Here is a 15,188-nt window from a genome sequence, read left to right as displayed (position 1 = left end):
CGACACACTACTAGAAGGCCAAATATTTTTTCAGAGGTAGATGCAGAAAAAAATATATTCAGTTTGCAACCTGGTGGAGGTCAGTATAGATGGATTAATAGAACAAGACCCACACACAGCTAGAAGCCCAATATTTTTTCAGAGGTAGATGCAGAAAAAACTATATTCAGTTTGCAACCTGATGGAGGTCAGTATAGATGGACTAATTGAACAATTCCCACACACTGCTAGAAGCCCAAATATTTTTTCAGAGGTACTGTAGATGCAGATAAAAATTAGTTTTAATTTGCAACCTGATGGAGGTCAGTATAGATGGACTAATAGAGAAAGTCCGACACACTACTAGAAGGCCAAATATTTTTTCAGAGGTAGATGCAGAAAAAAATATATTCAGTTTGCAACCTGATGGAGGTCAGTATAGATGGATTAATAGAACAAGACCCACACACAGCTAGAAGCCCAATATTTTTTCAGAGGTAGATGCAGAAAAAAATATATTCAGTTTGCAACCTGATGGATGTCAGTATAGATGGACTAATAGAACAAGTCCCACACACTGCTAGAAGCCCAAATATTTTTTCAGAGGTACTGTAGATGCAGATAAAAATTAGTTTTAATTTGCAACCTGATGGACGTCAGTATAGATGGACTAATAGAGAAAGTCCGACACACTACTAGAAGGCCAAATATTTTTTCAGAGGTAGATGCAGAAAAAAATATATTCAGTTTGCAACCTGATGGAGGTCAGTATAGATGGATTAATAGAACAAGACCTACACACAGCTAGAAGCCCAATATTTTTTCAGAGGTAGATGCAGAAAAAAATATATTCAGTTTGCAACCTGATGGAGGTCAGTATAGATGGACTAATAGAACAAGTCCCACACACTGCTAGAAGCCCAAATATTTTTTCAGAGGTACTGTAGATGCAGATAAAAATTAGTTTTAATTTGCAACCTGATGGAGGTCAGTATAGATGGACTAATAGAGAAAGTCCGACACACTACTAGAAGGCCAAATATTTTTTCAGAGCTAGATGCAGAAAAAAATTATATTCAGTTTGCAACCTGATGGAGGTCAGTATAGATGGACTAATAGAGAAAGTCCGACACACTACTAGAAGCCCAAATATTTTTTCAGAGGTACTGTAGATGCAGATAAAAATTAGTTTTAATTTGCAACCTGATGGAGGTCAGTATAGATGGACTAATAGAGAAAGTCCGACACACTACTAGAAGGCCAAATATTTTTTCAGAGGTAGATGCAGAAAAAAATATATTCAGTTTGCAACCTGATGGAGGTCAGTATAGATGGACTAATAGAACAAGTCCCACACACTGCTAGAAGCCCAAATATTTTTTCAGAGGTACTGTAGATGCAGATAAAAATTCGTTTTAATTTGCAACCTGATGGAGGTCAGTATAGATGGACTAATAGAGAAAGTCCGACACACTACTAGAAGGCCAAATATTTTTTCAGAGGTAGATGCAGAAAAAAATATATTCAGTTTGCAACCTGATGGAGGTCAGTATAGATGGACTAATACAACAAGTCCCGCACACAGCTAGAAGCCCAAATATTTTTTCAGAGGTACTGTAGATGCAGATAAAAATTATTTTTAATTTGCAACCTGATGGAGGTCAGTATAGATGGACTAATAGAGAAAGTCCGACACACTACTAGAAGGCCAAATATTTTTTCAGAGGTAGATGCAGAAAAAAATATATTCAGTTTGCAACCTGATGGAGGTCAGTATAGATGGACTAATACAACAAGTCCCGCACACAGCTAGAAGCCCAAATATTTTTTCAGAGGTACTGTAGATGCCGATAAAAATTATTTTTAATTTGCAACCTGATGGAGGTCAGTATAGATGGACTAATAGAGAAAGTCCGACACACTACTAGAAGGCCAAATATTTTTTCAGAGGTAGATGCAGAAAAAAATATATTCAGTTTGCAACCTGATGGAGGTCAGTATAGATGGACTAATACAACAAGTCCCACACACAGCTAGAAGCCCAAATATTTTTTCAAAGGTACTGTAGATGCAGATAAAAATTAGTTTTAATTTGCAACCTGATGGAGGTCAGTATAGATGGACTAATAGAGAAAGTCCGACACACTACTAGAAGGCCAAATATTTTTTCAGAGCTAGATGCAGAAAAAAATTATATTCAGTTTGCAACCTGATGGAGGTCAGTATAGATGGATTAATAGAACAAGACCCACACACAGCTAGAAGCCCAATATTTTTTCAGAGGTAGATGCAGAAAAAAATATATTCAGTTTGCAACCTGATGGAGGTCAGTATAGATGGACTAATAGAACAAGTCCCACACACTGCTAGAAGCCCAAATATTTTTTCAGAGGTACTGTAGATGCAGAAAAAAATTAGTTTTAATTTGCAACCTGATGGAGGTCAGTATAGATGGACTAATAGAATGATGCTATGCCCAAAAGATTTTACTTCACTAGGTGCAGTAAAAAAATTGGTATTCTATACACAGGTGGTATATCTTGCAACACAGATAGGCTACTCCACTGACTAACACACTCTGCAATAGGCCAAAAAGGATTAGCTTTGCTAGATTCAGCCAAATGCTGTGAAAAAAACTTGCACAGCACTGGCACAGACCTGCCTGGCAAAAACTGATAGGAACTCATGTAACCTAGTCCTGAAAAGGACTCCAATTACAATTAGTCTTTACTCCCACAACCTATCTATTTAAGAGCACAGACCTCCCTGATAAATGTCGTAGGAAATGCTGTAACCAAGTCCTTAAAAGGACTGCAATCACAACTATTCCCTACTCCCAAGCTATCTGTATATTTGTGCGAAAATTGGCTTGAAATTAACAAGGTATAGCGCACACAGCAACAGCGGTGCCGTCTAACACGCAGCTGCAGCAGTGAGAAAATGGTGGCGACGGGGAAAATGGCTTGGTCTTATAGGGCAAGGACATGTGACATACACTGCCAATGACACATGCCCTTGCTTGTGTGAAAAAAAGCACTTCGCTCCGTGTGTGCGCTGCTGATAGGCTGACAGATTGCACCTCCCCACTGTAAATGCGGGAAAGAGAAAAAAAAATGGAGATCTTCATTGTTCCTGCAGAGATCCATCCCCTGCCCCTCCCCCCACCCCGCTGTACACTCAAACTGCGTATTAACATTAATTTTCATCATTACTGAGAAAAAATCCAGTTATGATTTTGGTGCACGAACAGTTATCGAACATAACCTCGAACAGCCGAATTTTTCTCAAATTGTTCGTGTTCGCCGAACGGCTCGAACACTGCCCAAAACAGCTCGAATTTGAGATTGGCGAACAGTTCGAGTAGAACAACGCTCATCTCTAGTGACTAGCCCAGGGTATGGGGATGACTCGGTACCCGGGCCTTTGCCTGGCCTTTGGGATGTCGCGGTGGTCGGCTCCCGGGCCCGTACCCTGGGGTCACTCTTTAAAAGGGTGGTTAATTGTTTATTTTTATAAGAGTTGTTGCCACCTGTGGTATCTTGTGAGAAGCACCAGCGCTGAAGCAGTCCACTGAGGCCAGTGATAAGGCAGCTCGATGATATAGCTCCCCACAGGTGGAGCTCGGCCTCAGAAAAGAGTATGCAGGGGAATGCAGGACAGGCAAGACCCAGCTGGGTCAGAGCAAGAACGGGAATGGACACGGTAGTCACTTCAGTACCTTTTACTGGTGGAAATTCAGGCACATCCCGGAGCACTGTAGGGTGAAGGGTGCATATCAGGATCCTCCCCAATGAGCGGGTGTAGGGCCTCCTGTTTCTTGCCTCTGCGTAGTGAGTTTCTGACCTGCCTGGAGCTAGGCGTAACTTTGTCTCTGCCCTGCGCTGGCTGACCTTGTGGTAGGGCCTTGACTTGGAGTTCACGCTCCCAGTATGCGGGGCATAAGCGTCTCCTGGCTCTGTTACGTATCAGCACCTTAGCGATCCTGGGACTTGTAGTTCTCCAGGGATTCCGGTTATGCCTTACTGGGTCATAGAGATCCCGGTAAGCTCGGATCCGGTGTCCGGTAGATGCTTCGGGGTGAGCTGGTTTAGCTCCTCTGCCCCCTATGTACTAACTCTCCTCTCACCTTCGGCCTACTCGGGCCCTCACAAGGCTATACACACTAACGGCAGCTTGCAACGCTTCACCGATCTTATGGCGCCGGCACACCTTAAGCTCTAACTGGGCTCCCTGAATCTAGCTAGCAGGAGCCTCGTGCCCACTGCTGAACTATTAACTGAGTTCTCTAGACTAGACTGAGCTCCACTGCAGACTGACTTCTTTTAGGCTTCTCTACTGCAGGAACTCTTCAGAGGAACTGAACTGCCTAGCTTCACCTTCCCTATTTATATCCCTAACGGGCTACCTCTGCTGGTCTGAGGTGGAAGGTGGAGATATGTGAATGTTTATGGGGGCCCCTTGTGGAGGATTCCATCAATGCACTCTTCTAGGATCTGTGATACCAAGCGCAGCTGGGTGTCACAGATGCTATTGACGACGAGGTTAGGTTGCGCCTTCCTGGACAGAGAAGGAGTACTGGAAGCACGTCAACAACTGCATTCTCAAGCACAACTCTGCCTCTGACCACAAGTCGTGGTGGCTCTTCAGGTCGCATGGGATCTAAGCCTTGTATAGCCTGGGCATTTTTTCAGATCGATAAGGATGACCCAACTCGTGTTATCTGTAATATTTGTCACCAAAAGCTAAGTAGAGGCCAAAAAATCCATAGTTTGAGTACTTCATGCATGAACCGTCACATGGATATGAAGCATAAGTTGCAGTGGGAAGCTCACTGTGCTACAATGCGGCCTAGCAGGCCAGGCCAACCACTGTCTGCCCCATCTTGTGCATCCGCGGCCTCTTCATCCTCTGTGACTGGGGGAACAGCAGTCACACATGTTTTTGGACGCAGACCTGCCACTTCTTTACCCGCAACAGCCAGTGTGATTGGCAGGTCATCATTTCATTTTTAAGTGGAAACACCAGCTGGTGTTGAGCGCTCTCCGACATCGAGAGCACCTCCTTTGGATCAAGGCAACCTAACTTTTCCGCCTGCATCTTCCTCACAGACCGGCCGTTTGCCGGGGACACCCTACTTAACCCCGTCTAAGCACAACAGCCAGCCGTCGGTCCCTCAGATGTGGACAAATAAAAGATCATTTCCTCCTAGCCATAACAAAGCTAAGAGGTTGAATTTCACCATCTGCAAGCTGTTGGCTACAGAAATGCTGCCTTTCCGCCAGGTGGACACAGAGGATTTTCGAGACCTTATGTCCGTCGCAGTGCCCCAGTACCAGATGCCCAGTTGGCACTACTTCTCAAAGAAAGGTGTGCCTGCGCTCCACCAGCATGTCGCACACAACATCACCGCTTTTTTGAGAAACTCTGTGTGTGACAGGGTGCATTTCACCACAGACACTTGGACGAGTAGGCATGGACAGCGGCATTACATGTCGCTGACTGGGCAGTGGGTAACTATGGTGAAAGCAGGACAAGGGGCTGCTGTTCAAGTCTTGCAGTCCTCACGAGTTGTGCGTCAATCCTCTTTATCTCGAAGTTCCTCCACTGCTTCTGCCTCCTCAACCTCCTCTCGGTCCTCCTCCTGCACCCAAAGCCTGTCTGGTAATGCCACCCGTTTTCTAACTGCGCAGAAGGAATCCTGCACACCTCCTTACTATGCTGGCAGCAGGGCTCAACGGCATCAGGCGGTGTTTACTTTGAAATGTCTGGGAAATGTGAGTCACATAGCTGAGGAGTTGTGGTCAGCTCTGGATGCCCAGTTTCATGAATGGTTGTCTCAACTGGACCTGCAACCAGGGAAGGCCGTGTGCGACAATGCTGCAAACCTGGGTGCGGCCCTTCTCCGAGGCAATGTCACACAAGTGCCTTGTATGGCTCACGTGTTGAACCTGGTTGTCCAGCAATTTTAGCCCCCTATCCCGGACTAGATGGCCTTCTGCAGAGGGCACGGTCGCTGTGTGCTCACTTCCACCGTTCACATCCCGCAGCTCAACGACTTACATCTTTACAGAAGTCGTTGGATCTGCCAGTTCACCTGCTGAAATGTGATGTGCCGACACAGTGGAATTCAACTCTGCCATGTTGCAGGGAATGTGGCAGCACCGACAAGCCCTGGTGCAATACATTCTGAAGTATAGCCTCGGCCAACGAGATCCAGAGGCAAATCAAGCTGCAGGAGTGGTCTCAGATCAGGGACCTATGAAGTTGACGCGCCCCATGGGCCATGGGGTACCCGGAGCCGTGCCGGTAGAAGCTGGGGGTTGAAGTCACTGTGGCGGTGACCCGGTCCGTAACCCAGGGCGGCCAATCCAAGGGTAATTTGTATAAATGGATTTTATAATGTCCGACTACGCCACCTGTGGAGTGCGGCCAAAGGGGCCGCCGCTGCGGAACAGTCCTCTGAAGCTGGTGGTTTTGCAGCAATGCTATAATTACTCCCCACAGGAAGAGTGTAGCTTCAGGGCAGTGTGGGTGGATGATGGTGGTTGTAGTGCAGGGAGTCAGTAATGAACACAAAGTCCATGTGATACAGTCCCAAGATCTTTTGTCACAGTTGTTGCAGTCCAGATTACAGGTACCAGAGCAATCTCCCCAGTCGTGCTGTGCGTACTCAGTGAGGGGCTCAGTCCACCCCCAGATAGCTCCGGAATACTTAGCAGGACCCCCTTCTGTGTGTCCTTTCTCTGGCCTTCTCCCTGCACCTCACACCCAGTGACACTTCTATCCGGTATCCTCGGGCCTTAGCGGGCGACGTGTGTTCCGTCCCCTGGGTCCTATGTGGCTACCTTCTTAGTGAGACTGGTGTGGACTTTGGCCTGCATGAAATGCTGCAGCCTCCGGTTTCTAGTTGAGCCTTGCTGTTTCTCCGCTAGTTGAGGGACCGGTTCCCCTTATCTGGCCTGACCCCTCTACCTCCTGGTAGCAGCGGGTGTACGGGTGGCCTTCTGCATGGCCCGTACCCCTAGGGTCCCTTCGGTTCCTGGAGCCTTCCTGCTCCCACTCCTCTCTTCTCTCCTGCAGTCCTGGGCCTCCCAGGCTAGGTCCGCCTCCGGAGCAGAGCTCATGCAGAGCCTCTGCTCCTGTCACTTCTCCTCCTCTGACTGGCTTGCTCTTTCTAAGATGGCTTACTATTTATACTCTCCCTGTCATGTGCTCCCCTAAGCTGCTTTCTCCACCCACACCCACTACATAGGACCCTCCCACCAGCTAGGGACCTGGGACTGTGCTCTCCCTTAGGAGCAATCTCGCCCTACCCCCACTGTGTTGGATGCAGGTGTTAGGGTCCCGAGCCATACTCCTTCCTTACCAGAGGGTGAGATACCACACCTCTGGGTGAGATGCAGTACCTCTGAGGCGACTGAACCCTCAGGGGCGCCACACACCTTTCTGCACAGTTTTGAAATGGCGAGGAAGATGATTAGCGCTGACGACGATGCCATTATCAGCATGACTATTCCAGTGATTTACATGCTGGAGCACACGTTAAGCAGAATTTAGAGTCAGGTGGTGGGACAAGAGGAGGTGGAGGAAGTAGAGGAGGAGTCGTATGCGGAAGGGATAACATCTCCAAGGTCCAGACGGTCGGCAGCACCAAGGCGGCAGGCATGGGAGGGTGGGGGAGAGGAATTAACCAGGGCGCATGGTAGCAGCCAAACTATTGAGGAAGGTGCAGTAGCCGAGGAAGAAGTGGAGGACGAACTGGCGATGGGCATGGAAGACTCATCAGATGAGGGAGACCTTGATCACATTTCTGTTGTGTGAGGTTGGGGGGAGAGGGCAGAGGAAGGAAGCATGATTCTTGCCTCGCTACCAACACAACAAGGACTTGGTCCTCCTGGATGCCCAAGACACATGAGTGCCTTCTTGCTGCACTACCTGCAACATGACCCTTGGATTGTCAGAATTCTAAGTAATCCCGACTACTGGGTTGCCAGTGCCACACTCTTAGATCCCCGGTACAAAAGTAAATTTGCCAAAATATTTCCTGCCATAGAAAGGGATTCACACATGCAGGAGTATCAGCAGAGGCTGTTGCAGAATCTTACATGTGCTTTTCCACAAAACACCAGTGGTGCACGTAGTGAATCTCACAGTCCTAACTTGCCAACCGTGGGACTGTCGAGTCTTCATCACTCAAACCGTAACAGTAACAGAGTATCTGCTGGTAACAGCAATTTTGTGAAATCGTTTCACCACTTTTTTAGACCATACTTTGCAAGGCCACAGGAGACAAGAAGTCAGACACATAGTCAAAGCCTAGAGAGGATGGTACAGGAGTATCTCCAAGTGAACATCGAAGCCATGACTGTGTCACTGGACCCTTGCTCATTTTGGGATTACAATCTGGAAAAATGTCCGGAGCTCGCCACTCACGCCTTGGAGATCTTGTCATGCCCTGCAGCCAGCGTTCTCTCTGAATGTGTGTTCAGCGCTGCTGGTGGTGTGCTGACAGATAAGCGCAAGTGGCTGTCCACTGAGAATGTAGACAGACTCACGTTCATAAAGATGAACAAATCATGGATCCGCAAGGGCTTTTCTACCCCTGTGTCATCCTGGGGAGACTAAAAGCATGAGGATTTGGTAAAAATGGTTTTACGTGACATTGGCATCGTCAATTCCAGGTGGGTTGGGTCGCCCCCCCCATTTAACTGTAAGAAACTACATACACTATGGCTTGGGGTAACACAGATGATTGAGTCTGAAGATCTGTTTACTTAGAGGTCTGCTCCAAAGCTTCAGTGTCTGCTAGTCAGCGTAGAATTTTTAACTGCATCTATCCTAGGCTATACTTTGGGCGTCGTAGCCCAGCTGCGAAGCAAGCTGCACCCCCTGTGTATCTAATAAGAATTTTTAAATGCATACAGACTAGGCAGACTGTGGGGACCCCCAACCAAACCCAGATGCTCAGCCCCCCTACCATCCCCCTTTCCTTGACAATACAATAATGTAACTCTTACAACTGGATGGGTGAGGATCGGTCACAGCTTTATTAACTCTTTATACTCATTCTATTAGAAAGGCATTTTATTTCTAAAATAATTCAGCTTGTTGCAGCATGTCCTGGGTCTCCACACCGGCAAGTTGGACAACAAGTGTAACTCTCCAACATGTCCTTTCTATTTCCAGGCCACGGAGGATCCTGCGTACTCGTATGCAGGACTCTGACCCCCATCCATCATGCTTAACGCTTTTTCCACTCCGTCCTGGAGTCCAGACAGGAATATGTCCAGTCCAATATCCATTAAGTGAACACCGTCGGGCCATATGAGGCCTGCTTTATCTCCTTCCAGTTGTCAGTGTTGTATCTCCTTCCAGTTGTCAGTGTTGCATCTCTACACCGCCTCTGTCTCTTCTAAATTTTGCCATCCGAATATTTATTACCCGCCTTGTCCGTTCGATGGCCGTGATGTCTCGCGCACCTTGCCATACCGCTATCGGCACAATCTCTGACCATACTATAGTTAGTTTTGTGAAAAATTCTCTGAAGCTCTCAGTGTCTAGTTTCATTATTGTCATTAGTTATGCGCTCTTGTGATGACCTAGGTCGTTTCCCCCGGCCTGTATAACTAAGATGACCGGACCTCTTGCCTCTCTCCCTACCTTGATTACCTCCATTAGTACCTGTGGCCATAGCAGGCCTATAATACCTCTCCAGTTGAAATATGTGTTATGAAACTCTAATTTCCTCCCGCCTGGGCGGACTTTCACCCTTTTTTCTGCCCAATATATATATGAGTGGCCTATCACCCACACTGTTGGCTTAGCGTCACCTGTAAAAGAAACAAACCACCTTAGTATTACAAGTCCGGTCTTATGTATCTCGCCAAACAAGTGGACCGCCATCTCCCTATCCTCTGAACTTCCGTTTCTGACAGTTCTGCTCTTGCTGCTTCCATGGCCGCGCCTATGCGGAATGAGTGTGTCCCGTAATCTTTGGGGTGGTTCCCTGCCGATGTTATGCATTTATTAAATATAGCTTGGAACTGGTATCTTGATAATGGCATTCCATCAATGTGTGATAGGAAGAAATTACTTTGTGATCTGATGGTTATATATGTTTTTACTATTGTTACCCGACTCAGTGTACCGTTTGTGGGTTGTAGAAGTACCCAAGTGCCCCTGCCCACTAGAACCGTTTTCGATTGGCGTGACACGGGATGGGACGTCTACACTCCTGACTTGGCTGACCCCTTTTCCACCCTTTTATGGATTTTCTGATGATGAATCTCTTTGTCACATCTCCCCAATTCAGTAGTTGGAAGTGAAATGCTACTCCGGTCAGACACCACTGTGCTGACACCCCTGATATGCCCCTCATCATTAGCTGGTGGAGAAATTCTATGGTGACTTGTAATCTGGCTTGTTCACATTGGTCAACCCGTCTGCCTACTACTAGTCGTGTCCACTCTTCCCATGCCCTACCGTATGCTTGCCACGTCGATGGGGCAACTGACGCTCTGATTAATGACATCAACTATTTACCACTAGATCCCATAGGGAGGGTGAGCAACTGTTGCCCGATGGGTGGGCGTTGGGGAGGAGCTCTGTGAAAATCTGCCAATTGAATTGTGATAAAGCATTAGCAGCAGCTTTAGACCCCTCAGCATCGCGGCTAGCGCGGACCCATACATTGTGTTTTAGGCACAGGAATGCTAGCCGGCGTAGTAGGCCTAGCACTGGGAGAGACGATGATGCCATCTTATTAATGCAGTGCGCTAGGCTGGTGTTTTTTGTTATGAAGCGTATATTTTTGTTAGCCAGGCGTGCGGCCCATATTTCTATTGCTACCACTACTGGGAAGAAAAATTATTTTCCGGGCTAGATGCAGCTAAAAATTATTATTAATTTCCAAGCTGGTGGAGCTTGGTATAGATGGCCTAATACAATGAGTACCACACACTACTACTAGGCCCAAAATTATTTTACAGGCAAGGTGCAGCTAAAAATTATTAGTAATTTGAAAGCTGGTGGAGCTTAGTCTAGATGGCCTAATAGAATGAGTACCACACACTGCTAATATGCCCAAAATTATTTTACAGGCAAAATGCAGCTAAAAATTATTATTAATTTCAAAGCTGGTGGAGCTTGGTATAGATGGCCTAATATAATGAGTACCACACAATAATACTAGGGCCCAAAATTATTTTACAGGCAAGATGCAGCTAAAAATTATTAGTAATTTGAAAACTGGTGGAGCTTAGTATAGATGGCCTAATAGAATGAGTACCACACACTACTACTAGGCCCAAAATTATTTTCCAGGCAAGGTGCAGCTAAAAATTATTAGTAATTTGAAAGCTGGTGGAGCTTAGTCTAGATGGCCTAATAGAATGAGTACCACACACTGCTAATATGCCCAAAATTATTTTACAGGCAGGATGCAGCTAAAAATTATTATTAATTTCAAAGCTGGTGGAGCTTGGTATAGATGGCCTAATACAATGAGTACCACACGCTACTACTAGGCCCAAAATTATTTTACAGGCAAGATGCAGCTAAAAATTATTAGTAATTTGAAAGCTGGTGGAGCTTAGTATAGATGGACTAAGAATAAGTCCCACACACTGCTACAAGCCCAAAATTATTTTCCGAGCTAGATGCAGATAAAAATAATTTGTAATTTGCAAGCTGGAGGAGCTTAGTATAGATGGACTAAGAATAAGTCCCACACACTGCTACAAGCCCAAAATTATTTTCCGAGCTAGATGCAGATAAAAATTATTTGCAATTTGCAAGCTGGAGGAGCTTAGTATAGATGGACTAAGAATAAGTCCCACACACTGCTACAAGCCCAAAATTATTTTCCGAGCTAGATGCAGATAAAAATTATTTGTAATTTGCAAGCTGGTGGAGCTTATTATAGATGGCCTAATAGAATGATGCTATGCCCAAAAGGTTTTACTTGGCTAGGTGCAGTAAAAAAAATTGTATTCTATACACAGGTGGTGTAGCTTGCAACACAGATACGCTACTCCACTGACTAACACACACAGCAAGAGGCCAAAAAGGATTTGCTTTGCTAGATTTAGCCAAATGCTGTGAAAATCACTTGCACAGCACTGGCACAGACCTACCTGGCAAAAAGTCCTAGGAAATGCTGTAACCTAGTCCTCAAAAGGACTGCAATTACAATTAGTCCCTATTCCCAACCTATCTATTTAAGAGCACAGACCTGCCTGCTAAAAGTCGTAGGAAATGCTGGAACCTAGTCCTCAAAAGGACTGCAATCACAACTATTCCCTACTCCCAAGCTATCTGTATATTTCTTATATTTCTGAGAAAATTGGCTTGAAATTAACACTGAAAGTATAGCGCACACAGCAACAGCGGTGCCGTCTAACACGCAGCTGCAGCAGTGAGAAAATGGTGGCGACGGGGAAAATGGCTGGGTCTTATAGGGCAAGGACATGTGACATACACTGCCAATGACACATGCCCTTGCTTGTGTGAAAAAAAGCAGTTCGCTCAGTGTGTGCGCTGCTGATAGGCTGACAGATTGCACCTCCCCACTGTAAATGAGGGAAAGAGAAAAAAAAATGGAGATCTTCATTATTTATGCAGAGATCCATCCCCTGCCCCTCCCCCCGCCCCGCTGTACACTCAAACTGCGTATTAACAGTGATTATCAGCATTACTGTGAAAAAATCCAGTTATGATTTTGGTGCACGAACAGTTATCGAACATAACCTCGAACAGACGGATTTTTTTCAAATAGTTCGTGTTTGCCGAACGGCTCGAACACCGCTCAAAACCGCTCGAATTTGAGATTGGTGAACAGTTCGAGTCGAACACTGCTCATCTCTACTAGCGACTCCTCAAGAGAAATTGACATGCTGCGGTTTGGAAAGATGCGCCACATGTCTGTGTCCTCGGGTGAGCCGCAGGTGCATGGAGATGCATAGTGGACGTGGGATTTCTACTAATCCCATCCACTATGCTGTAACAGCTGGCCACTGCGGGTTTGACGCCGCATAACACACAGCATCAAACCTGCAGCCGCTCTTGGCAGTGGGAACATACTCTAAGAGCAATCTGGACAGGTTTTTACTTCATGGAGTGGGAATGGAAGTCCGCAAGGCACTAATGGTTAGAGGATATTAATGACCCAGTTGTTCGATATGCCATAATATTAGATCAGTAGAGAACAGACACCCCCGTCAATCAATTGTTACAAGGTCCACTGGCGGCCAAATGTTAACACATTTAAAGGAGCTGCACAATGCAGCTCCATTTAGTGTGTAGTGTCCAAAAGAATAGAATCAATAATGAACTACTTCGAAGCAGCCTCTACTGATTGAATGGAGCTGTTCAGTGCAGTAGTGATGAGCGAGCACTAAAATGCTCGGGTGCTCGTTGCTCGAGTCGATCAAATTGGAATGCTCGGGTGCTCAATCTGAGTATCGAGCCCAATGTAAGTCTATGGGAAACTTGAGCATATTCCGGCGCCAATCGTAGGTCTGCAGAGGGCCTAAAAATTGCCCAAATCGATGGGAACAGTGCTCAAATGACATGGGAACAGCATGGGGAAGACCCCTGGAAGCATCTCTGACTCCCAGATAACTGCTGTGAACAATATTGTCAGAGTATTACGCCACTTTTATGGACTCACAATAAAACATACAGAAAGAAATCCAAAATGGATTTTCCTGGGAAAAACGTTAAGGTACATTCTTTCCAGAGTAATGACTTTTATATATGGCAAAATAAATAACCCCCCAAAAAATGTTTCTCCACACTTTGGCCTATGTTCACACATAGTGTTTTTGATGCATTTTTGCACTTTGACATTGCTTTCAAAATGTCATTTTAACATTTTATTACCTTATCTGCCCATGTGGTATGTGAGATATGATCAGACATATCCTGTTTCATTTATGAAGAAGGGACTCTTAAAGTCACAAAGCCTATTTTTATAGGGCCATGAGGCGGCCCTTACTATTGTTAAAGGGCCAGCAGTCAGCCCTCACTATTGTTAGAGGACCATCAGCTGGCTATGCTTTTTTGTTCCCATTATTAAGGAGCGGGTCTCCTATGGTGGTAATGCTCATGCAGTGACTGTAAAGCCTGCCCAAAATTTAGAAAAACCCTAATACACCTTTGAAGACACAGAGGGCCTGATTTAAAAAAAAAAATTCCCTTTATTAAGGAGCGGGTATCCTATGGTGGTAATGCCTATAGTGGTGATGCCTATGCAGTGACTGTAAGGCCTGCCCAAAATTTAGAAAAATCCCAATACACCTTTGAAGACACATAGAGGAGGGCCTCGGTAAAAAAAAAAATGTTGCCATTATAAAGGAGCGGGTCTCCTATACTGTTATTGCAAATGCAGTGACTGCAAGGGCTGCTAAAAATTTGATGCACTGCAATACCCCTTTGAAGAGACGCAGAGGAGGTCCTAATTAAAAAAAGTTGTTACCATTTTTAAGGAATGGGTCTCCTATACTGGTAATGCCCATGCAGTGACTGCAAGGGCTGGCCAAAAATTGGAATGCACTGCAATATCCCTTTCAAGAGACGTAGATGAGGTCCTCATTAAAAAAATTGTTATCATTGTTAAGGAATGGGTCTCCTATACTGGTAATGCCCATGCACTAAGTGCATGGGCTGAAAAACATTTACCCCTGGGGGGTATACATGATATACATGGACATAACATACAGTATAACTTACAGAATGTTAGAGGTAGGCCTTTAAAAAAAATTCCTGCAAAACACCCTTATAGAAAAAAAATTATGTGGGTGTTGCATCATGGTCACCCTGGTGATATGATGGTGGAGGATGAGGAGAAGGAGAAGGAGGAGGGCAACAGAAAATAGAAAAATTAAGGAAGCGTATTTTCATGTCTGGGTGTGAAGAGGAGCAAGGGAATAGACCACCCCAAAAAAGCCACTGGATCTCTGCCGCCAGCATTTTCAGATGGGAATTTTTTTAATAATTTCGCAACAAGAGCCTTTTGGTACTGCAACATTTTACTAGACCTCTCTGCCATGGGAAGGAGAGATAGAAAGTTCTCCTTGTAGCGTGGGTCTAGAAGTGCGACCAACCAGTAATTACTGTAGGCCAAAATGCATACCGCACGAAGGTCACGGGAAAGGTAGAGGAACATAAAGTTAGCCATGTGTGCCAGACTGCCGCCAGACTGCCACCAG

Source organism: Phyllobates terribilis, unplaced genomic scaffold, assembly GCF_046119375.1.
Source record: "Phyllobates terribilis strain yellow unplaced genomic scaffold, ASM4611937v1 Scaffold_1__5_contigs__length_1240528914, whole genome shotgun sequence".
Taxonomy (NCBI): domain Eukaryota; kingdom Metazoa; phylum Chordata; class Amphibia; order Anura; family Dendrobatidae; genus Phyllobates; species Phyllobates terribilis.
This window is presented reverse-complemented; position numbering follows the sequence as displayed.